The following is a 26,333-nucleotide window of genomic DNA, read 5'->3' as shown; positions in this document are numbered from 1 at the left end:
TTATTTATTTATTTATTTATTTATTTATTTATTTATTTATTTATTTATTGGCGCCAGATGAAGGCTTTTATTTTGGAAAATAAACTGAATTGGGTTTGGGAGGGAGGCGGGGGTCAGAGAGGTACTCCAGATGGAAGATTCCTCCCAAGGTTGCCAGAGGGCTAGGGCAGATCCTCTGGTGGTGTGCCTGTACTGTACTGTGCCATACTGCTGTCTCCCTTGGGCAGCTGCAGAAAACAGGCTGACAAAGGCTCCGGTCGCCATTCACTTTGGCAGGGTATCAGAGAACTTCAACACCAGCTTCCCTTTATGGGTTTCAGTCTTCTTCACAACCACAGCCTTGGTGCCACAGTAAGTGCTGGAGCCCCCAGCAAAGTGAAGCCAGGGCTTGTGAGTCTCCGATAGACAGAGGTCAGCCCTCCTGAGTAAGTGGTCTTTGTATGGATACTCAAGTTCTGTATTCCAGACTCCAGCCTGCTCTCCTCGCCCTCCAGCAGCTTGCAGTAGGTGGCGATCTCGATGTCATGCGCCAGCTTGACATTCATGAGCTGCCGGCTCATGTCCTGCTTGGCCTGCTGCAGGGAGGCTTCCAGCTGGGCCAGCTTGGCTTTGGCATCCTTAATGGCCATCTCCCCATGTTGCTTAGCATCAACGATGGCAGCCTAAAGGATTGCTTTCTGGCCATTGAGGCCTTTGATCTCTGCCTGCAGGCTGCTGATGTTGCGGTTCATCTCAGAGATCTGTCTTTGTACGGTACAAGTCATCCCCATACTTCCCAGCCAGGGTCTGCAATTCCTCATACTTAATCTGGTACATACTTTCAGCCTCAGCCCGGCTGCCGTTGGCGATGTCCTTCCTCATACTGGGCACGGACTGCAACGATGATGCTGTCCATGTCCAGGGAGCAGCTGTTGTCCATAGACAGCATCACAGATGTGTCTGAGATCTGAGACTGCAGCTCCTGGATCTCCTCTTTGTGGATCTGCCGAAGGAAGTTGATCTCATCAGTCAGTCCTTCCAGTCGGGACTTCAGTTCTACCTTGTTCATGTAAGCGTCTTCCATATCCTTCTTGATGAGGGCAAATTCATTCTCCATCTCTGTATGCTTGTTGATCTCATCCTCATACTTATTCTTGAAGTCCTCCATCAGGCCCTGCATGTTGCCAAGCTCTGCCTCCAGCTTCAGCTTCTCCTGGCCCAGGGCTTCCAGCTGCCCGCGAAGGTTGTTGATAACAGCTCTCGTGTTGTTCATGTTGCTCCTCGACTTTTTCTGCTGCTGCAGCAGACTCCAATTGGTCTCCAGCATCTTGTTCTGCTGCTCCAGGAAGCGCACCTTGTCAATGAAGGAGGTGAACTTGTTCAGGGATTTAATTTGCTTCTTCTTCTGGGTGCACATAGCCTGGATGTTGGGATCCACCTCCAGCTTCAAGGGGCTCAGCAGAATCTGATTTGCCATGACTGCTGTGATTCCCCTTACACTAGCCCCACCATCGAAGCCGCCCAGACCCATGCTGGTACTCAGGTTTCCCCGGTAGCTGCTGCTGCTGGAAGAGCTGATGGGCATACCGGGTGCACTCCAGTACGAGTGGCTGCTGAAGGCCCTGGGGGCTGGAGGTAAACACCTTGTAGGACTTCTGGGTCACCCTGATGGACATGGTGAAGTCTGGAGTGAAGGCAGTGAGCTGAAGACAGAGGTTTGAGAGCGAGCAGAGCAGCTGCTTCTAGGCCATCTCAAGCAGTATTTTTAATAGAAGAGGAGAGAATAGATATCATTGTCCTATTGCTGGTCTTGTTGGGAACTCTGAGTTTTTCTCCATTTAGTATGATGTTGGCTACAGGTTTGTTGAAAATAGCCTTTATTATGTTGAAGTATGCTCCCTGCATCTCTAGCTTCAGCATAACATTATGAAAGGATGTTGATTTTGTTAAGGGCTTTTACTAGATGATCATGTGATTTCTGTCTTTGCATTTATTTATATGGAAGATGACATTTATTGATTTACATACATTAAACCATCCCTGCATCTCTTGAGTGAAATGAATTTGGTCTTAATCTTTCTGATGTTAGCTGGAATTTGGTTTGTCAGCATTCTATGGGGAATTTTCTATCTGTGTTCATCAGGAAGTTTGGGCTATACTTTTCTTTTATTGTGTCTCTTACCTGGTTTTGTTATCAAGATAATACTGATGTTTAAAAAGAGTTTAAAAACTTTTTCAAGTATCTTCCTTTTTATTTCTGATTTTATTAATTTGGTCTTGTTATTTTTTGGATTAATTTGATTAAAAAATTGTCAACTTTGCTTATCTTTTATAGCAAATTAACTCTTGATGTCATTGGTTCCTTTTATTTTAAATGTATTTGTTTCTATTTTATTAATCACAGCTATTATATTTCATTTAAAAATATTTAAAAATGTTTCATACAATGTATTTTGTTCATATTCTTCCCCCATGTCCTTGAAGATTCTCCTTTCATGCTTTTTTTCTCTCTCTTTAGAGAGACAGAAAGCCTACAATACAAAGCAACCTCCCCAAAACAAACAAACAAACAAACAAACAAATAAAAAACATCAAACTATAACAACAACAACAAAAAGTACACAAAAAATTGAAGTCTGTTTTGTGTTGATCATTTACTCCTGAGCATGAGGCCCACCCTGGAGTGTAGTTGATCTACATAGTAGCACATCATTGAAGAAGACACATTTCCCCTCATCCAGAGGCATTAATTATAGATAGTTTCTTGGTTAGGGAAAGGACTTCCCATTCTCCATGCTGAAATTTTGTCTGGATTCAATTTGTGCAGATATTGTGCATGTTATTACAGTCTCTGTGGGTTCATATATACCTCAACCCTGTTGTGTCTGGAAGGCACTCATTCCTTGTAGCTGTCTGAAACCTCTGACTCTAACAATCTTAATGCCTTATTTTCCAATAGATCTCTGAGGTTTGAAGGGAGGAGTTTGATATAGACCTCCCAGGTAGTAAGCACTGATTTTGATGAGTTCTTCCCATCTATTGTTTTGGGTAATGTTTCTTCTTGTTTTTCCAAGGTCTTCAGGTGTATCATTAAATTTTAACTTGAAATCTTTTATTAAAGTTTTAAATTTAGACTTTCTACCAAGCCAGTATTACTTTGCTAACAAAAGCAGAGAAAGATCCAACAAGAAAGAAAATTAGAAGCCACTTTTTTCTGATGTTGATAGAGTCAAAAAGAAAAAAAACTCAACAAAGTACTTTCAGACTGAATTCAGAACACATCAAAAAGATTATCCACCAAGATCAAGTTGGCTTTGTTACAGAGATGCAGGGTTGGTTCAACATATGCAAATTATAAATGTAATCCACCACATAAATAGACTCAAAGATAGAAACCACATAATCATCTCATTAGACACAGAGAAGGCCTTGGACAAAATCCAAAATTCCTTTATAAGAAAAGTCTTAGAGACTATAAGGATACAGTAGATGTAGCTCAGCATAATAGCATAATAAAGGCAATATATAACAAACCCATTGCCAACATCATTCTAAATGGAGAAAAATCAAGCACATTCCCCACTAATATTAGGAACAGAATAAGAATGTCCAGTTTCTCCATTCCTGTTCAACATAATGCTTGAATTTCTAGCTAGAGCAATAAGACAAATGAAGGAGATACAAACTAGAAAGAAGTCAAAGTATCTTTATTTGTAGATTATATAATTCTATACATAAAAGGCTCTAAATTCTACCAGAAAACCCCCACAGTTGATAAACACCTTTAGCAAAGTAGTAGTATACAGTATTAACACACAAAATTCAGTATAGACTACAAATAAGCATGCCAGGAAAAAAGAGCAGGGAAACACACACATTTAAAATAGCCTCAAGGAGGAAGAATGGTAGGAACCAGGGGGATCAAGAAAACTCACAGAATATATTAACCTGGGCTCATAGGGCCTCGCAGAGGCTGAACCAACAACCAGAGAGCCTGCATGAGACTGACCTAGTCCCTCTACATATATGTCTTCTTGTGGGACTCCTAGCACTGAGAGCAGTGGCTGATTCTATGTCGTTTGCTGGCTTTTGGGACCCTATTCCTTATACCAGGTGGCTTGGCCCAGCCTTAATACAAGGGGAGGTTCTTACTCTTATTGAAACTTAATATGCCATGTTTTGTTGATATCCATGGGAGGCCTGCTCTTTTCTGAACAGAAATAGAGGAGTGGATGGGTGGGAGCAGAGAGGAAGTGGATGAGGGACTAAGAGAAGAGGAGGGAGGGGAGTGGTTAGAATACAAACTAAATAAACAAACAAACAAACCTCAAAAATAAATTGGAATAAGTATAATCAAAGAAGTGAAAGATTTGTATAGTGTAAACTTTAAGAAATTGAGAAAAGAAATTGAAGAAGATACCAAAAGATGGAAAGACTTCTCATGTTCATGGACTGATAGGGTTGATATTGTAGAAATAACCATTCTACCAAAAGCACACTCTAGATTTAACCCAACCCACAGATGCAGTTCTTCCAAGAATTGAAAAAAAAATCTTAAATTTCATTTGAAAACACCAAGAACTCAGAATAGCAAAAACAACCCTGAGCAACAAAAAGCACTGCTCGAAGAATCACCATCCCCAAGTTCAAGTTATTCTACAATGCCATCATAATAAAAGCCATGGTATTGCCAAAAAAGAGAGACATTGATAAGTGGAATTTAATTGAGGACCTGTATATAAGCCAACACTATTATAATCACTGATTTTTTTCACACAGGACAAGAATATATATTAGAGAGAATGTAGCATCTCCAGAAATCATGCTGATGAAATTGGGTGTGTGTAAAAGAATGAAACTAGAAGACTGATATCTCACCTTGCACCAAACTCAACTCTATATGTATCAAGAACTTTAATATAATTAGAGCCATTACCCTGACTCTGATAGAGGAGAAAACAGGGAATACTCTTCAACTTACAGGAACATGAAACAATTTTGTGAACTAGACCCCAGTATCATAGGCATTGAGACCAACAATTTAAAAGTAGGACCTTATGAAACTAAAAAAGCTCTGTACAGCAAAGGATACTGTTATTCAATTAAAAAGCAGCATTACAGGATGGAAAAATTTTCTTTACCAGTTCTATATCTGAAAAAAGAGTAGTCTTTGAATATATAGATATAAAACTAAAACATTAAATATCAAAACTAGTAGGAGAGTCTCCACATATGTAGTATGAGTAAATCATCACCTATGATGCTATGATGGAGTAAGACTTTTCAGTGATCCAGCTTCTTTGAGTTTTTCCCTGCACCTGTAAGTAACCCCTCACTGACACTCTGCACATAAACTCAGTAAGCTCACAGATCCATCCCACCAAAAGATGGATCCCAATTAGAAAAGAAAAGAAAAATTCCATCCCAATTATACCAAAGGAGGTCCATGGAAACCCCTAAAACAACTTAGGTTATTGCAAAGGCTATTGGTTGCTCCCCACAAACTGATTGTGAGGCCATATTGCTGAAGATGACAATAGCACTTGCATATCTCGTTGAGCATGGCAAAGTTAAGCTGGAGCTTACCTATATCCTTCACTCCTCCTGACTACTCTTTATGGTACTGGAAGGTACTCTGATGCTACTAAAGGTGAAAGGTAAATACCAACCCAACTACAAACTCTACGATATACAGTGGTGACCTACCTACATGATAGGCTGGCGCAATAGTGGCACAAACACTGTGTGAGTCAATACCCACTATCTGATCAGATTTAAGAGCTACATCATGAAATGTAACCCATGTCTGACACTGCTCAGGTGTCCAAGAATATGAGTCTAGTTAGGCCATGGACCTAGGGAGAAATGAAGTACTATTGATCTGCTAAAGGAATGTAGCAATAAAATGATTCCTAGTTATATTGTGCTACACACACCTGTTGAACAGTGCCTCACTCAGTTTTCATTGCAGAAGTTTCCTCCTGCAGTAGATGGGAACTAATACAGAGAGGCACACAACTGGACAATGTGATCAGAGTGAGAGACTTTGGATCACTCCATTCTAAATGGTATGTCTTCATCAAACATCCTCTAGGGATCAGGGAGCTATGAGGAAGAGGAATGTTTGTAAGAAGCACAGGGCACAGATGACCAAGGAAGCAATATCTTTGAGGAACAATAGAACGACATAATGGAAACAATGTCTTCTAGACACAACAGGACTGGTGCACATAAGAACTCACAGAGACTGTGTCAACATGTGCAGGGCCTGGACAGGTCCAAACTATACAGAGAAGGCTTTGGTCATGAGCTCCCATCTGTAAACAAGAAGCTCTGTCTCCAATTTATAACTGCTTGCAAAGGAAATTGGTTTTCTCCAGTGGATTCTCATGGGGACTATAAACCACATTTATGGACAGGACTCATCCCCATCTGTAGGTGGCCAGTACAAAACAAACTCAGTGGTGTTTTTGTAGATTATTCTGTTTCATATTGCTTTATTTGAGTATTTTTTCATATTTACTGATCTTTTGCTTGTATATTATGGCTTCTCATTTTGTGTTTATATGTTTTATATGTGTTTCTTGCACTTTTTAAAAATAATCTTTTTAATTTGCTTGTTAGTTTTTGAGAGAGAAGACATTGAGTTGGATAGGTGAAGAGGTGGAGAGATGTTAGACATAGTTCAAGAACTGAGGCCTGTGAGGAGAATTCTGAGTGCCTGAGAGAAAATTCCAAGAAAATAAGGCAGAAGTCTTATGAACTCAGTTTCTTCAAAACACAAAATTGTTCTTGGAATGTGTTTTTGTGTGCCTCCCAGGCGTTGCAGACAGGGGTGAGTTTACTTTAGAATAATCATTATAACTGAATATTGTTATTTGTTTTTATTCCTCTATGGAAAATAGATGTTTTTGCCATGTGTGGCTTGCTCACGACATGCGGTTTATCTGACGTGTGGCTTGCTTTTGTGATTATATACTTTACTCATGCGACTCTTCTTAACCCTCAGAGCATAAACTGTCTTATGCTCTGAAGGAGTTGGCTATTGCATGAGACTTTTGTCCACCTCATTTCTCAGCTCCAGTCTCCCACGTACCACTGCCTTTAAAGCTGTGTAAGCAGGGAGGATCCAGGAGGAGATGGGTCAGGGGAAGTTGTGATCAGAATATAGAGTATGTATTTTAAATTTGCAAACTAATCATGTACATATAGAATAAATGGAGATATAATACTAAACAATGTTCTCAAATGATGAAATTCAGATGGCTTAGAAATATTTTAAAACATGTTCAATATCATGGAAGTGCAAAGAAAACTACTTTGAAAATTCATCTTATTCCAGCCAGCTTGGGTAAGATTAAAAAAAAAAAAGACAGAATATGCTGGCAATGATAAAGGGGAACATTTTTTTCTTATTTACTTAATTTATTTATTGCTGGTGGGATGCAATCTAATATAGCCACTATGGAAATCATTGCAGAGGTTTCTCAAAAACTTAGAAATAGATCTATCACATGATCCACCCTCAGCCATATACCCAGAGGACTCTATATCCTATTATGTAGAACATAGGCAGGATATGTCCTCAGCCTAGATGTACATAAACTGTTGAATAAATATGTACAATGGAATATTATTAAATTATTAAAGAAAATGAAATTAAGAAATTCTCAGGTAAATAGATGGAATCAGAAATAATTATTCTGAGTGGAGTATCCCAGACCTAAATGTTGTCCATTTTGTCTCATTTGAATGCTGTTTATGAATCTTTAAATATGTGTGTTTAAATTGAAATATCCACAGAGGCCAGGAATTTAGTAAGGTGTCATGGGGGATGCTTTCAAGTGGGGTGAGGTTGAATGTCAGAGGTATATAGGGAAAATGAGAGATAATGGTGAAAGAAGTGTTAGCTGGTATGAGGGATGGAAACAAAGGTTAGAGGAGGGAGTATGGAGAATGAGAACATTAAAGACCTTTGAAGGAGTCATATTGAAACCTAATACTTTAGAAGTTTACTGAAATACATACATAAAAAAAAATGTCAATAGAACTACTCTATAATGGGAAGACATTGCCTCTTTTAGATATAGCTATCAAATAAAAAATCCAGTGCTAGCAAGGGCTACCTTTTTGGAATTGTTAGTCCATTGGTGTTCCATAGACACTCAAACATTGAAGACTATTGTAATTGCTCTTGCTTACCCTCCAGAGTTTGATGGTCAGCCCCTACCTACTGTGGATGGCACTATACACCTGAGTCCTATAACATGAAGAAATCAAATTGGTATACTCACATGGAAACTTCATCCCTATAGGTTAGCTCATATTGCTGGGACATGATATATACAGCACTGATGGAGAAAAGAATTGTCAATTATACTCAGTTGTGAGCCCTGCAGACCACATTAGTGACCATTCCTATAAGTTATGCCCATTGTAGCAATAATGTCATGAAGGTAGTGACTCACGGTTTGATTGGATTAAGATCTACACAAGACTGAATTCTTGCCTAGCACTGTTATTAAGGGCAAGCCCATCTGGCTAGGCTAGGTGTGGTGGCATATACCTTTAATCACAGTACTCAGGAGGCAGATTTCTGTGAGTTCATGCCAGTCTGGTTTACATTGAAAGTTCCAGGGCAGATAAGGATATATAAGGAGACTTTGTCTCAACAGCAAGAACAACAAACCCCCAAAACCAAACAAAACAACAAAAACTCTCCAAAACTTTTGAGTAGGCAGGACACAGTTCCTAGTGGAGAACATACTACCACTGCTCTGCTAAATGAATATGGTATTAAATAGCCTCCTGAGTATTTCTTTGTCTTTTGTTTTTTGTTTCTCCAATAAATGATTAACATAGAGACCCACAAGTGGTTAATGTGGAGAGAATAAGAGACTGCGAAGGGCTCAGCCCTAAATGGGACATCTGTGGCATACCACTTTCTCTCAATCCTCAGAGATCATTGTAGAAAAGGGAATGGAAAGAGTGTAGGAGACATGAAGTTGATAACTACAGTGAAATAGTGTGATACAACTACTACATACATAATATCTACACAAGGCACACCTGTACAAAAGCAAGCCAGACACAATTGCAGCATGGAGGGGAGAGGTAGTCACAAAATGTCACCCCTTGTTGAGGAACTATTGGAAAGTGATGCTAGCAGAGGGACAGTAAGTTTTCTTTAAAGATGTGTCCCCTGAAGGTTAGGGCTTTAGACAGAGGATTAGGACTGAGAAAACAAACAAGCAAACAAGCAAACAAAACCCAGTGTGGCCCCTAATAAGTCTACCATTTTCTTGTAGATGGATTCACAACAAGCCTTAGGCAATTTCTAATGTATTTTCTATCTTTATTGATTTGAATATAATGGATATTTTGTGTAATAGATTCATATAGTATGTGGTCTTTTATCTGTGTTTTTTTACTCCCAGCATAAAGCTTTTGAAACACATTAACACAATTCATGAATCAGTATTTTGTTCATATATGTAATATAGGGAAATCATTCAGAAACTCATATCTAGAATTTGTGGTTTCCACTTTGGTCTGTTTCAAATTATGCTGCCGTTAATGTTGGCATACACGGTTTTAGTAAAATTGTTTTCATCTGGGGATATATATATATATATATATATATGGACTACTTATATCAGTTTCTAAATAGATTTTTTTTCAGAGTAGAGTTTCTAGGATATATAACAAAGCTACATTTAATATTTCAAGAAACTACATATTTATGTTGTTCATATCTTTTACATTTATTTTTGCAGTAGAAGCTTTCTAAAATATATACATATATGAAGATGAGCTAAATTAAATCACCAAATAATAGGGGAAATAGAGCTTCAACTGTCCATTTCTTGTCAACAAATGAAACTTCCCGTACCAGGATTGATCTATATCTATCTAATTGAGTTGTTGGCCAAAGGTGTTCCATGAGAATCTCCAAATAACCCACGCTGTTGCCAAGATGATAGGTTGTTCTTCACAAACTGATTACAAGGCCTCATTGCTTAAAACAACACTTACATAACTCATTGAACATGGAGAGGTCAAGTTGGTCCCTACATACAACTTTCACCCCTATGTGCTAGAATCTTTGGTACAGAAAGATACTCTGTCAGCCCTCAAAGGAGAAATGGAAGTACCTGCCTAGCTACAAACCCTTGGATCAGCGGTGGTGTCCTGCCTACTAGTGTAATGATGGAACAAACCTCGAGGGAGTAACTAAGAAATGTCTGAATTGACTTAAGGTCCACTCTATAAGATAGAACCATATCCAACACTGCTTGGGTGACCAATAACCTGATCCTAGATAGCTCAGGGACCTAGGGTAAAACCAAATACAACTGCTATAAAACAAACAACAAAATAGCACTGAAATAACTGGTAATGACATTCTGCTATACTCAGATGACTGCTTGCTCAGTCGTCATCAGAGAAGCTTCCTCCTACAGCAAATGGGAACAAATACAGGGACCCACAGCCTGATATTATACTGATTTTCTTTTGAGTAAATTTTTTGTCCAGCTACTTTACTGATAAGTGTTTATTATTTGTAGGAATTCTCTGGTGGAATTTGTAGGGTCACTTATGTATATAATTATATCATCTACAAATAAAAATACTTTGACTTCTTCTTGGTATCTTCTTGATCTCCTTCAGTTGTCTTATTGCTCTAGCTAAGATTTCAGCTACTTACTATATTGATTAGGTTTGCAGAGAGTTGGCAACCTTGTCTTATTTCTGATTTTAGTGGAAATACTTTAATTCATCTCCATTTAGGTTTGTATTGGTTGTGGTATTGCAGTAAATTGCCTCTGTTATTTTGAGGTATGTCTCTTGTATCCATAGTCTCTCTAGGACTTTTATCATAAAGGGGTGTTGGATTTTTACCAAAGGCCTTTTCTGCATTGAATGAGATTTATCTTTCAGTCTGACAAATGGTAGATTACATTTATTGATTTAAGTATTTTGAGCCATTCATGTATCTCTGGGAGGAAGTATGCTTGATGTTTTTTTTTATCTGTTCTTGGATTTTTGAATCTATATTCATAAGGTGAATTGGTCTTTAATTTTTTTTGTGTGTCTTTATGTGATTTGGATATCAATCAGGATGACTGTGGTCTCATAAAATGAATTGCATCAATACTTTGTTGAAAATCTGGTCGAATTCTGTGCTAACACCATCTGGCACTATGCTTTCTTTCTTTCTTTTTTTTTTTCTTCTTTTTTTGGTTGGGAGGCATTTAATGACTGCTTCTATTTCATTAGGGGTTATAGGTAGGTTTAAATTGCTTATCTGATCTTGATTTAATTTTGGTAGGTGGTATATTTTAAGAAATTTATCTGTGTCTCACATTTTTCAATTTTGTGGAATACAAGTTTGTAAATTATGTTCTTATGATTATCTAGATTTCCTCAGTGTCTGTTGTTATGCTCCCCTGTTCATTTTTCATTTTGTTATTTTGAATATTCATTCTCCACTTTTGTTAATTTGGTTAACAGTTTGTCAATCTCATTGATTTCTCAAAGAACTCTTAGTTTCATTGATTCTTTGTATTGTTTTAATTTGTTTCTATTTTACTGATTTCATCCCTCAGTTTGATTATTTCTTGCCATCTACTCCTTTTGTTGTGAGTTTTTTCTTTTTTGTTTTAGACCTTTCAGATGTGTTGTGAAGTGGCTAGTGTGAGATCTAGTTTTTCTCTATAGGCATTTAGGGCTATGAACTTGCCTCTTTGAGCTGCTTCCATTGTGTCCCATAAGTTGGGAATTTGTGTATTAATTTAATTGAATTCTAGAAGGTCTTTTATTTCTTTCTATATTTCTGCCTTGACCTATTTTTCATTCAGTAGAGAGCTGTTCAGTTTTCATGAGTTTGTAAGCTCTCTGTTGTTGATATACAAATTTAATCCATGGTGGTCTGATAGGATTCAGGGAGTTTTTTCAACTTTCTTGTTTCTATTGAGAGTTGTGTTCAAGTATTTGGCTAATTTTGGAGAAAGTTCCATGAGGTACAAAGAGAGCATATTCCTATGAACCTAGGTGAAATGTTCTATAAACACCTGTTATTATCATTTGGCTTATGAAGTTTGTTACCTCCAGTATTTCTCTGTTTAGTTTTTGTGTCATTGGTGAGAGTGGGGATATTGAAACCTCCTACTATTGTGTTATGTCAATATGTGAAATAAGCTGTAGTAGTGTTTGTTTTACAAAGTTGGGTGCCCTTTTGTTTGGCATAGATGTTAAGAATTGAAATGTCATCTTGGTGGATTTTTTTTTTTTTTGATGAGTATGTATTGTCTTTTCCTATCTCTTCTGATTAGTTTTGGTTTGAAGTCTGTTTTTGTTACATATTAAAATGACTTTACCAACTTCCTTCTTATGCCATTTCCTTAGAATTTCTTTTTTTTTTTCCACATTTACTCTGAGGTAATGCCTATCCTTGATGTTGAGGTGTATTTCTTGGATGCAGCAGAAGGATGAATCCTGTTTTCACACCCATTCTGTCAGTTTGTATCTTATTATTAGGGACTTGAGACCATTGATGTTTTGAGATATACCAATGACCAATGATTGTTGATTGATTCTGTTATTTGGTTGTTGTTAGTGGTGTGTTTGTGTTTTATTCCCTTTGGAATTTGGTGGTCTGAAATTATTTATTCCTTGCGTTTTCATGGTTATAGTTTACTTCATTTGGTTGGAGTTTGCCTTTTAGCACATTTTGTAGGGTGGATTTGTGGATAGATATTGTTTAAATTTGTTTTTTTCCTTCAATATCTTATTTTTTCCATTTGTGGAGATTGGATGTTTCCTGGGTATAGTAGTCTGGGCTCATATCTGTGGTCTCTTTGAGTGTGTGGCATTATCTGTTCATTTCCTTCTGGCTTTTAGAGTCTCCATTGACAAGTCGGTATGAGTCTTGAATGTCTGCCTTTATATGTTTCTTGGTCTTTTTACCTTGAAGCCTTTAGTATTCTCTTCCATATCGTGTATTCTGTTGGTGATGCTTAGGTCTATAGTTCCTGTTCACTTACCTAGATTTTTTCATTTCCAGATTTCCCTCAGTTTGTGTTTTCTTATTGCTTGCATTCCATTTTCATGCCTTGAACAGTTTCATTCATTTCCTTCTACTGTTTTCATTTTCATGCATTTTTAACCATCTCAGATACATTTTATTTTTTAATTTTTAAATTTTAAAATATCTTATTTTATATACCAATCCCAGGTCCCTCTCCTTCCCATCCTCCCATTCCCCTAACCATCTCCCCATCTCACCCCAATATTCACTCCTCAAAGAGAGTGAGACCTCCCAAGGGGGATCATCAAAGTCTGTCACATCATTTGGGTCAGGACAGACTCCTCCACCCCCTCCCATATCTAGGCTGAGAGAATATATCTCCATAGGGAAAGGCTCTAAGAAGCCAGTTCATGCACTAGGGATAAATACTGATTCTACTGCCAGGGGCTCCATAGACTGCCCAAGCCCCCCACCCCCGATGACACCCACATTCAGGGGTCTTAGTTTTGTCTTATGCAGATTCCTCAGTTGTCAGTCTGGAGTACACGAGCTCTCACTTGCTCAGGTCAGCTGGTATCCACAGAAAGGATGGGCTGGGAGGGAAGGAAGGTTGCAGTACGTGTTCTGTTGCAGAGCTAGGAATGAGACTGGAGGACTGGATTTGGAGGAGAGGAGGGAGTGATGAGGGTCTTCAGTTCACTTACCAGTTTCCCTGGTCTGCTCATCTGATGGGTTCCCAGGGAATGTCTGAAGTTGTTTTAGGCTGGGATAATAGGAGGAGTTGGGGGAACTAAGGTTGGAGAAGGAGGTCATTGTGAACCCCAGGGTATGGGGCCAGAGAGAAAAAGGAGACAATAGCAGGAGTTCTGCCACAAAGCTGGGGATGAGTCTAGGGGACTGGATCTGGAGGAGCAAAGGAGAGGTAAAGATCTACTTGCCTGCTTCCTGTCAGGAGTGGCCTTTTGTTTAGCAGGGTATACCTGTTAGGGTTGGGGGCTGGGAAAAAGCCACAAGCAGAAGTTGGGGAGTGTGTCAGGAGGAGGGTCTGTGGGATCTACTAGAGATGGGTTGGGGAACAGCTGCCATAGGTGCTTTGCTGCAGAGCTAGGGATGACATTGAGAAAATGCATCTTCAATAAAAGGAAAAATTGTTTTTATTTATGTGTGGGAATGTGCACATGTATGTGTAGTTGTGTGACATCATGAGTGTTTGTGGTAGTTCTATCTGTATGGGGAAGTATCTTCCTGGGTCATGCTCTATCTTGTTTTTTGGGGGGCAGGTTCTTTCATGAAACCTGGAACTATCCAAGTTGTTAGTCTGGCCAGCAGTAAACTCTTGGGATTACCTACCTTTCCTCCTAGCTCTGGGATTATATCTATATGCATATACCTGGCTTTTATTGTACCATCTCCTTTGCTCTGTGACATCTTTAGTGACACTTATACATCTTTTAAATCTATTAAAATATATCATTCACACCCCTCTCTAGTCCTCCGAGATTCACCCCATTTCCTCCTAATTCCATGGCCTCCTATTCTTTAACTGTGGTTTTAACATACCCTATAAATGAATAAACATATAAATACAACCTTCTGTGTCTAATTCAGCCTTGCCTGCATATATATGATTCTGGAATTGACCACTTGCTATGGTTTAACCAATCTGAGGGCCCATCCCTGGAAAAGGTTACTTCTTCATTTTCAAAAGTTAAGTGCTTGTCACTTTTCATCTAGGAGTGGGACCCCATGAGATTTTCTTCATCAGTATTGGATGTTAACTGTTGTTAGATTTGTTCAGGTCTTGTTTAGGAACAAATGAAAAGTAGGAAAATGGAAAGTATAATGGCTGCATGGAGCCCCTAAAAGCATCTAAATACTACATTCTTGAAACTGTTGCTTATTAAAATGACTAAACACTATGAAGTCAAGTGCTTTTATGACCTGTTAATAATCAAGTACAGATATTATCTGATGAATCATGGCTTGTAATACACCAACATATAATAATCAGTTGATATAATTAAATGATATTTAATAATAGTTCATTAGCATAATTTAAAAACCTACTGTTAATTTTATTTCCATCCTTTTAGAAAAAAATTAAAATTAAAATGGCATCTGAAAAAAAGCCCATTAAAATGGATAGACATCTAACCTCTTCACCAGCCAGATCCTGTACATCCTTTTCCAAGGTCAAGTCCAGTGAGTCTGCCTGATCCTATTGTTCACACCTGTTCTAACCCACCAGATTTAGCTTTAGTCCCTCATACAGTGTCCCATCTTAGTCTGTCAACTGCAGCCTGTGCACCTGCAACAAACCTCTAGGTTTCCAACCTTTGTACACAGATTGATCTAATCCTACAGTTCAGGCTTGTTCCAGAATGCACATCATTCACACCAGCCCATTCCCCTCATCCACCTGACTTCATTCCACCTAGGCCATTTCTAACCTTAATGGCACATCCAACCTTCCTACACATCTTCTCTTTTGCCTCAACTTGCTTTGTCAATAACAGACTCAGAAGTAACAAAAAAGTCTACATGCCCAGATCTCATTGTAAAAAATAACAGAAATATGAAAGATCCAGTCATTATCTCCTGTCTAAAACCCACCAGTCTGGTAGAAATATTTGTCAATAGGAATTACTCCAGGATACAGAATTTAAATGAACAAACTTCATCAAAGAATTCAAAGATGATGAAGAAACAACTCAGTGAAATTCAAGAGAAAGACCTTAAGGAGAATGGATGTCTGGGTGATTCCCAAGAAAACACACAAGTAAGACTCATGGAAATGACAAAGACAATACAGAATGTGAAAATGGAAGTCAACCAGGAGATTAAAAACATTGAAGAAGACTCAATCAAATGAACATGACATTGAAAACCCTAATAGCCCAACTAGGAAACACACAACAACCCTTACATGATCCTCCAGATCCTACTACCTCCCCATGAACGCAACTCCATGTCCTTTCCCTCAATTTTTAAAAAGCAAAGAAAACAAACAGCACAACAATAACAACAAAACAAGAAACATGTATAGAAACTCCCCACAAAAACATAAAAATCTGAAGCCAATATACACGAGAAAAAGACAAATAAGACCAAACAAACAAACAAACAAACAAGAACTCTAACCAACTGAACAGCAACAACAAACAAACAAAAATGTTCAGACAAGGCAACATGAGACAAAAGGACTAAAAATATCATTAAGTTAATGTGTGTTGGCTAGTTACTCCTGGGCATGGGGGTCTACCCTGGAGTGTGGTCAGTATACACAGTAATATTCCATTGGAGGCTTGCCGGATCTTTGACCCCCATCACTGGGCCTCTGCTAGAGGTGAGGCTGGGACCAGTTCGAGTTGAATCTCCCTCACCCCCATACACACACCCTTCCGTGGGAATTCCAAGGATTGGTCCCGAATCTCACTCCTCCCCTGTGTCCTGTCCCCAGTGAGAACATTCCTGGTGCTCTAATGCACCCCCCCACCACACAAAGAGCCTGCTCTCCCCCCACCCTGTGCCATACCCTGCCACTGTCCCATCGTTCTAGTTGAGCACTGGGACAGAGGGCAGATCCAACAATCCTGCCACCTTCAGGGAACTTCCTGGAGCTGCTCTGAGCACATTAGACCTGCCTATCACCACAGGACCACCCTGAATCCCTGTCTGCCTGATCTCTGACCCCCACCTCTGATCCTCTGCTGGAGTTCCGGGCCCCTCCCACAGATCCGCCTATCCCTGCTGGACCATCAGACCATCCTGAGTCCCTGCCTGCTGGATCTTTAACCCCCTTCACCTGGACTATGCAGGAGGCTGATCTTTGACCCCCATCACAGGGCCCCTGCCTTAGGAGAGACCTCCTAGAGAGCTTGGACATCAAACTTCTGACCCACCTAAGCCCATTGGGGGAGTACCACTAAGAAAAAGGAGAGAGAGACCCCACCAGCACCTACTGGAAGAAGGGATGGGAAGATGGCAATACAAGAAAACACCTAACAATAGAAAGACAAGCATGACACCACCAGAATCTAGGGACTCCACACCAATTAGACATGAACACCACAAGGCAAATGAAGCAGAAGAGAATGACTTAAAAAATATCTCCATAAAAATGATAGAGGCCCTCAAAGACGATGTGAGAAAATCCCTTAAAGAAATGGAAGAAACAGCAAACAAAAAATTGGAAGAAATGAACAAATCTCTTAAGTAGAGAAAGCCAAGAAAAAACAACTAAACAGGGGAAGGAATAAGTTCAAGTATTGAAAACTGAAATAGAGACAATAAAGAAAACAAACTGAGGGAATGCTAGAAATCGAAAAACTGGGCAAACGATCGGGAACTACAGGCACAAGCATAACCAACAGAATTCAAGAGATGGAAGAGAGAATCTTAGGCACAGAAGATAAACTAGAGGAAACAGATTCATCAACCAAAGAATATCATAAATTCAACAATTCCTTAACACAAAACATCCAGGAAATGTGGGACACTGTGAAAAGGCCAAACCTAAGAAAAATAGGCATAGAGGAAGGTGAGGAAGTCCAGCTCAAAGGTGCAGAAAACATATTCAACAAAATCATTGAAGAAAACTTTCCCAATCTGAAGAAGGACATTCCCATAAAAGTACAAGAAGCATACCGAACACCAAATAGACTGGACCAAAGAAAAAAGACCCCTCAACATATAATAATCAAAACACCTAACATATAGAATAAAGAAACAATATTAAGAGCAGTGAAGGAAAAAAAGACAGGTAACATATAAAGGCAGACCTATCAAAATTATACCTGATTTCTCCATGGAAACTCTCAAGGCCAGAAGGTCCTGGACAGATGTTCTACAAGTACTAAGAGTCCACGAATGCCAGCCCAGGCTACTATACCCAGCAAAACTCTCAATCACTATAGATGGAGAAAACAAGATATTTAATGACAAAGACAGGTTTTCATGATACATATCTACAAATCCAGCCCTAAAGAAAGTTCTGGAAGGAAAACTCCAACCCAAGGAAGTTTATTACTCTCACAAAGACATAGGCAACAGTTAATCCCTCTTCACCAGAACCCAAGGGTAAAGCAGGGCAAATATATTCACAATACCACCACCACCAACAAATCTAAAACAAACAAGCATTAACAATTAATGGTCCTTACTTATCCTCAAATTAATGGTCTTAACTCGCCTGTAAAAAGACACAGGCTAAAAGAATGGATACAAAGGCAGAATCCATCCTTCTGCTGCATACAAGAAACACATCTAAATTCAAAGACAGACATTACCTCAGGGTAAAGAGTTGGAAAAAGATCTTCCAATCAAATGGACCCAAGAAGCAAGCAGATGTGGCTATCCTAATATCTAACAAGTTAGACTTCAAACTAAAATCAATCAAAAGAGATGAATACGGTCATTTCGTATTCATCGCAGGAGAAATCCATCAATACAAAGTCTCAGTTCTGAACATCTATGGCCCTAATACAAAGGCACCCACATTCATAAAAGAAATGCTACTAAAACATCAAACACTTATAGTAGGAGACTTCAACACCCCATTCTCACTGCTAGATAGGACCACCAGAAAGAAACTTAACAAAGAAACAAAAGAACTAACGGAAGTTATGTCTCAATTGGGTTTAACATACATCCATAGAACATTCCATCCAAACACAAAAGAATATAGCTTCTTCTCTTCCCCATATGGAACATTCTCTAAAATCGACAACATACTAGGTGACATAACAAACCTCACCAGATACAAAAAAAAAAAAAAAAAAAAATTGGAATAGTCCCCCGTATCTTATCATACCACCATGCTTTAAAGTTGGAATTAACAACACAAATCGCAGAAACTCGACAAACTCCTGGAAACTGAACAATGCACAATTGTACCATACCTGGGTCAAAGAAGACATAAAGAAAGAAGCTAAGAACTTCTTAAAATTCAATGAGAATGAGGACACAACATACCCGAACTTATGTGACACCTTGAAAGCAGTACTAAGATGGAAGTTCATTACACTAAGGGCCATATGAAGAAAACACAGGGTAGTCAACATTAGAGAATTAACAACACAAATGAAAGCCTTAGAACAAAAAGAAGCAATCTCACCCCAGAGGAGTAGATGCCAGGAAATAATCAATTTGAAGGCTGAAATCAATAAAGTAGAAACCAGGAAAACAATAAAAAAAAAATCAATGCAACTAAGAGATTTTTTTTTGAGAAAATCAACAGGATAGACAAACCTTTATCCAAACTAACTAAAAAGCTGAGAGAGAACATGCAAATTAACAAAATCAGAAACGAAAAGTGGGACATAACAATGGACACTAAGCAAATCCAGACAATTTGAAAACCTGTACTACACAAAATTTGAAAATTCAAAAGAAATGGACAAATTTCTGGATAACTATCACTTATTAAAATTAAATCAAGAACAGACAAACAACTTAAATAGACCTATAACCCCTAACAAAATAGACACAGTCATCAAAAGCCTTCCAACTAAAAAACCGCCCAGGGCCAGATGGCTTCAGTACAGAATTCTACCAGAAATTCAAAGAAGAGCTAATACCAATACTCCTCAAATTGTTCCACACAATAGAAGAAGAAGGTTCATTGCCAAACACTTTTTATGAGGCCACAATTACCTTGGTACCCAAGCCTCACAAAAACACAACTAAGAAAGAAAACTACAGACCAATATCCCTCATGAACATTGATGCAAAAATACTCAATAAAATACTGGCAAATCAAATCCAAGAATAAATCACAGAAATCATCCACCATAACCAAGTAGACTTCATCCCCGGTTTGCAGGGATGGCTTAACATATGAAAATCTATCAACGTAATCTACCATATAAACAAACTGAAAAAGAAAAACCACATGATCATCTCACTTGATGTTGAAAAGGCCTTTAACAAAATCCAACACCCTTTCATAATAAAGGTCTTGGAGAGATCAGGGATAACAGGAACATATCTACATATAATAAAAGCAATATACAGTAAACCAACAGCTAACATCAAACTGAATGGAGAGAAACTTAAGGAGATTCCTCTAAAATCAGGAACAAGACAAGCGTACCCCCCCTCTCCATATCTCTTCAATATTGTACTTGAAGTTCTAGCTAAAGCAATAAGACAACAAAAGGAGATCAAAGGGATACTAATTGGAAAGGAAGAAGCCAAACTGTCACTATTTGCAGATGATATGACAGTTTACATAAGCTACCCAAAAACCTCTACCAGGGAACTCCTACAGCTGATAAACACCTTCAGCAAACTAGCAGGATACAAGATAAACTCAAAGAAAAAAAAATCAGTAGCACTACATACAGACAACAAAGGAGCTGAACAAGAAATCAGAGAAATATCGCACTTTACAATAGCCACAAACAACATAAAGTATCTTGGGGTAATGCTTACAAAACAAGTGAATGACCCATGTAGCAAGAACTTTGTGTCTTTAAAGAAAGAAATTAAAGAAGATACCATGCCCTTGGATAGGTAAGATAAGCATAGTAAAAATGGCAATCTTACCAAAAACAATCTAGAGACTCGATGCAATCCTCATTAAAATTCCAGCACAATTCTTCATTGACCTTGAAAGGATAATAATCAACTTTATATGGAAAAACAAAAGACCCAAGATAGCCAAAACAGCCCTGTACATTAAAAGAGCTTCAGGTGGCATCACCATCCCTGACTTCAAGCTCTACTGCAGAGCTATAGTCCTGAAAACAGCTTGGTATTGGCATAAAAATAGACAAGTAGACCAATGGAATTGAATTGAAAATACTGACACACCTATGAATACCTGATTTTTGACAAAATAGCTAAAAGTATACAATGAGAGGAGGAAAACATCTTCAACAAATGGTGCTGACACAACTGGATGATAGTGTGTAGAAGACTGCAGATAGACCCATGTCTATCGTCATGCACAAAACTCAAGTACAAATGGATCAAAGACCTCAACATAAATCCTGCCACAATGAACATCTTAGAAAAGGAAGTGAATTGTACCCTTAAACAAATTGGTACAGTAGACCACTTCATGACTATAACTCCAGTAGCACAGACACTGAGATTGACAATTAATAAAGGGGACCTCCTCAAATGGAGAAGCTTCTGTAAGGCAAAGGACACAGTTGACAAGATCAAATGGCAGCCCCAGACTGGAAAAAGATCTTCACCAATCATACATCAAACAGATGGCTGATCCTCAAAATACATAAAGAACTCAAGAAACTAGACAACAAAACACCAAATAACCCTATTATAAATGGGGTACAGAACTGAAAAGAGAACTCTTCAATAGAGGAAATAAAAAAGGATGAAAGACACTTAACAATGTGCTCAACATCTTTAGCTATCAGGAAAATGCTAATCAAAACAACTCTGAGATAGCATGTTTATCCTGTCACTGCTGGTGGGAGTGCAAACTTGTACAGCCATTTTGGAGATCAGTATGGCAGTTCCTCAGGAAAATGGGAATCAGTCTACTACAGGACCTTGCAATCCCCCTTTTAGGCATATATCCAAATGATCCACATCCATGCAACAAAGACATCTGTTCAACTATGTTCATAGCATCATTATTTGTAATAGCAAGAACCTGGAAGCAACCTAGATTCTTCTCAACTGAAGAATAGATAAAGAAGATTTGGCACATCTACACAGTGGAATACTACTCTGTGGGGGAAAAAAAACAATGGAATCTTCAAATTCGCAGGCAAGTGGAAGGAACTTGAAGAAACCATGCTGAATGAGGTAACCCAGTCACAAAAAAGAAACATAGTATGTACTCACCCATATATGGATTTTAGACAGAGCACAAAGCATCACTAGCCTATAATTCACACTGCCAGTGAAACTAGGATACAAGGTGGATTCTAAGAGATTCATATAAGGTCTCTCACAGAAGGGGAAATGGACAGATCTCCAGATCATATGTGGAGGGGAGGCAGTGAATGGAGAGGGAACTAGGAGAAAGATAAGGGGAGGAGAGGAAGGCAGATGGGACAAGGAAGATTGAGTCAGGGGAGGAATAGATGAGAGAAAAGAGACAGAGAGAGAGGAGAGCAAGTGAGAGAGAGACCATAAAGAGGGGATCCATTATAGGTTTGCAGAGAAAACTGAACCTACAGAAATGTCCAGAGACCTACAAGACTGACCCCAACTAACAATTTGATCAACAGTGCAGAAGGTACCATAAATGCCCTTCCCTGATAATGAGATCGACGACTAACATCTACCATCATGGCACTCTCATCTAGTAGCTGATGGAAACAGAAGCAGACACCCACAACTAAACACTGAGCTGAAGTGGAATCTAGATGCAGAGAGAGAGGGGGGTGGAGGGAGGATAAGACCAGGATACAGAAACACATAGAGACAGCTGACCCCAGACTGATAGCTGGGAATCCAGCATGGGACTGACTCAGACCCCCTGAACATGGGTCTCAGCTAGAAGGCCTGAGCAATCTAAGGGACCTCAGGCAGTGGGACCAGGATGAATTCCTGGTGCACAAAATGTCTTTAAGAGTACATCCTCCTTGGATAGATACTCCCTTAACCTAGAGACAGGAGAGAAGTCCTAGTCCCTACTCCAAATGACTTGACATATTTAGATGGCTCCTCCTGCAGGGCATTACTTTACATGTGGAGTGGGCACGGTGGGAGGGGAGGGTGGGAGAGGGGAATGAGAGTGTGGGTGAGAGGGAGGGAGGGAGAGGGAAGTGGGATCTATATGTAAAATAAAAATAAAAAATTATATGTATATGTATATGTATATGTATATGTATATGTATATGTATATGTATATGTATATGTATATGTATATGTATATGTATACTCCATTGGAGACAACTAAGTTTTCTTTTGCCAGCAGGTAGCAGCTGCAGTTGGGGTGGGGGTCTGTGTCTACTCTCCTCTCTCAGCACTGGGAACTTGCCTGCTTTGATTCTGTGCAGGCCCTGTGCAGGCTGCCATAGTGTCTTGTGAGTTCATATGTGTATTCAGGAAGATTCTCCCTTGGCATCATCCATCCCCTCTTTCCACCTTCCTTTCTGCATAGCCCTGAACCCTGCCTGAGGAGATTTGGGAAAGACATCCCATTTAGGACTGTATGTTCTAAGATCTCTTTTTCTGCACTGTTTATTTATGGGCCTCTGAATTAGTCCCATTCTTTTCAAGAAGAATCTTCTGTGATGTTTGCCTGAGTGAGGCTCTGTTCTGTGAGTACAGCAGGATGTCATTAGGAGTCACAGTATTGCTATGTTTTATAAAGTTCTCTCCTTTCTCTCTGTCTCTCTGTCTCTGTGTCTGTCTCTGTCTTTCCATTTTCTGGTATCTTCTTTAATTTCTTTCTTTAAAGACACAAAGTTCTTGCTACATGGGTCGTTCACTTGTTTTGTAAGCATTACCCCAAGATACATTATATTGTTTGTGGCTATTGTAAAGTGTGATGTTTCTCTGATTTCTTGCTCAGCCCCTTTGTTGTCTGTATGTAGTGCTACTGATTTTTTTTTTTGAGTTTATCTTGTATCCTGCTAGTTTGCTGAAGGTGTTTATCAGCTGTAGGAGTTCCCTGGTAGAGGTTTTTGGGTAGCTTATGTAAACTGTCACATCATCTACAAATAGTGACAGTTTGGCTTCTTTCTTTCCAATTAGTATCCCTTTGATCTCCTTTTGTTGTCTTATTGCTTTAGCTAGAACTTCAAGTACAATATTGAAGAGATGTGGAGAGAGAGGGCAGCCCTATCTTGTTCCTAATTTTAGAGGAAGACCTCGTGGAAATAATTAAATTAATAGAAATGGGTTAATACTTAAGACAGAGCTAGCCGATAAGAAACTAATACTTGGCCAACAGTATTATATCAAATAGAGAGTCTCAGTGTATTAATTGGGGCTGGCGTGGCGGGACAATACCAGTGGTGGGAGGAAAAATCTTACCCCTTATACATGTGTATTTCATATCAAGTTTAAGGATGACGGGGAGGGTATGCGTTAGGTTAGACACCTATCCTTGTTCCAACAGTTCTTAGCCAAAGAAGTGACTTTGACTCAGAGGTAAAGGAGTGATCATTGTGATTAAGTGGTAACAATACACTCCTAGAGTGAAGCCAAAACATTGACTCTAAGCTTCTAGCCCATAGATATCATAGTTATTTTTTCTCCTATTATATGTTTCATTTATCTGTCTTGGAGCTGCTTTGTGCTCTCTATCACTTATGCACATTGAGTCATTTTTTGTAGAGATATACTGGTAACTGCAGATAGTCTTCTAATTCAAGTTATTTTTTCTCATGCAAATTACTCCCATGTGGTACTATGTGGCAGGCAAAACTTGATACTCTCCAAAGGGAAATCTACTTGAATCTTGTATCTAGGAACCTGAACCTTCAACTATCAGTTCAGAGAAGTTCCTTTTCCTGCACTGTCTAAAGCCTGCCTCAGCATGATTGACAGAAATCTTTTGTAAGAATCTTATAAGGATTGAGATATGGGTCAGCCAGCCCCAAAGTTGGAGCATTGGAGAGCTGTCCCTGTTATTCATCTGTCATGTGGCAGCATGGATGGAGGAGAGATACCCCTTACCCTACCCTGTCTGAGTCAGATGGAAGAGCTGACTCCAAGGTTATAAGGGCAAGAGAGGTGGACCTGCCCCTAATTAGCTGCAGCACTCAGGAAAGTGGCCCCATATACCTGGGCAACAACAGCAGAGGTTTAGGGGATAAATACAAGTGTAGGAGATTTGACCCTGAGGGCATGAATGCAAAAGTACTGGCCCTGTCGTTTGCTCATCACTGAAAGAGTGAACTTGGCAGGGCAATGCAGGAAAGCCCATACTGATGGCAAGGACACGGGAGACCAATTTTGCAACTACCCAGGCCCAGAACTAGGGTTATGAATTCCTACCCCAACATCTACCCCATCTGTGATCTGCTGGAGCATATGAAGGGACAAGTCTCCAGACCCAAAGCTAAAGGATTTCTACAATACAGAGCAACAGCAGGATAACAAAGTTCCAGTGAGGGTCCAGCATCAGTACTGTAGCAGAAACCAGAGGCCCTGAGCCAGACCAATGGCTCTTTGAAATGAACACGTACAAGTAAAAACATAATGATAAAAGTGTTTACCGTGTGACTGACTGCGTCACACTACAGCTTCCATGATGAGATTGATTTTTTCCTTTTCTCCTTTTTTCTTTTAAATTTTATTTCATTTGGGGAGGTTACCAGGGTGGATATGAAGGGATGGGGAAATGAATGAGATGGAGATGCATGATATGAAAACACAAAGAACAAAGAATGGAGAGAGAGAGGGGGGGGGAGGAGAGAGAGAGAGAGAGAGAGAGAGAGAGAGAGAGAGAGAGAGAGAGAGAGAGAGAGAGAGAGGATGGTCTTTTCTTTATTACTCAGAACAGGAAACTGAAATATTGTTCTGGAAAGACACAGTGTGGTAAAGATTGCATGTTATTTCATGTAACACACTGAATATTCCATGTCAATATACCTGCTAGTTTTTGCAGATTTCTCCATGTTGGTGCTTTCAAAATATAACATCACTCTGGGAAAAAGGAGCTGCTGAGGCTCCCACTTTCAGCAGTAATTTTGCTGGAAAAAAAATCCAAATTAAATTTTTTTACTAAGCATATAAGTTATGTTTGTAATAATGTTAGGTTATAAACTATGTAACACATACATATGTGTTATGTGTTCTTTAAAGTGTTCTGTATAGATGTAGCAGAGTTGTGTGTGGTGATTATTTTTGTAGAACTAGTTTATTAAGCAAGGTTTTACCTCTGACTTAATATAGCATAATAAATTCAAGTCCTGCTTGTTCATTTTTTTCATTTAATTTTTGTATATGCTCATTCATTTATTTATTAAAGTATTTATTATTACAGTTCTATTAAACATTCAGCACCAAGATAGATGTGGGAAAACAGGGAACAGGACAACTCCGTCCATATTGTTGTAGACCATACTGGTGAAACCTTTTAAATTAGGTCCCAAATCAATATCTTCTCCATTCAGAGTCGGGGAAAAAACAGCAAAAAAATTCCATGCTGTTATGAAGAGAGCTGCATTGTTGTTACCTCTGATGTCCTGACCTGACTCTGGGAATTGTATTGAGTTTACCATAATGATTCATTCATTCATTTAGCTGAATGGCATTCTTTGCTTCCTGTCTCCAGCAGATCTATGTCTACCAGACCACAGGAATTAAAATTTCATGGTGAGCGAACTGATACCATGATACAGTTTAAAAATATTTGTGTACTTCTTATGTAATCAGGCATTTTAAT

At 39.0% G+C, this 26,333-nt stretch overlaps 1 pseudogene; it reads right to left on the bottom strand.

The window, feature by feature from the left end:
• Positions 1 to 264: 264 nt before the first annotated feature.
• On the bottom strand, positions 265 to 1,726 carry LOC127222105 (keratin, type II cytoskeletal 8-like; annotated as a pseudogene).
• Positions 1,727 to 26,333: the final 24,607 nt, after the last annotated feature.

Source organism: Phodopus roborovskii, unplaced genomic scaffold (assembly GCF_943737965.1).
Source record: "Phodopus roborovskii unplaced genomic scaffold, PHOROB, whole genome shotgun sequence".
Lineage (NCBI taxonomy): Eukaryota > Metazoa > Chordata > Mammalia > Rodentia > Cricetidae > Phodopus > Phodopus roborovskii.
Note: the sequence above shows the minus strand (reverse complement) of the source record. Positions and strands in the feature narration are given on the sequence as shown.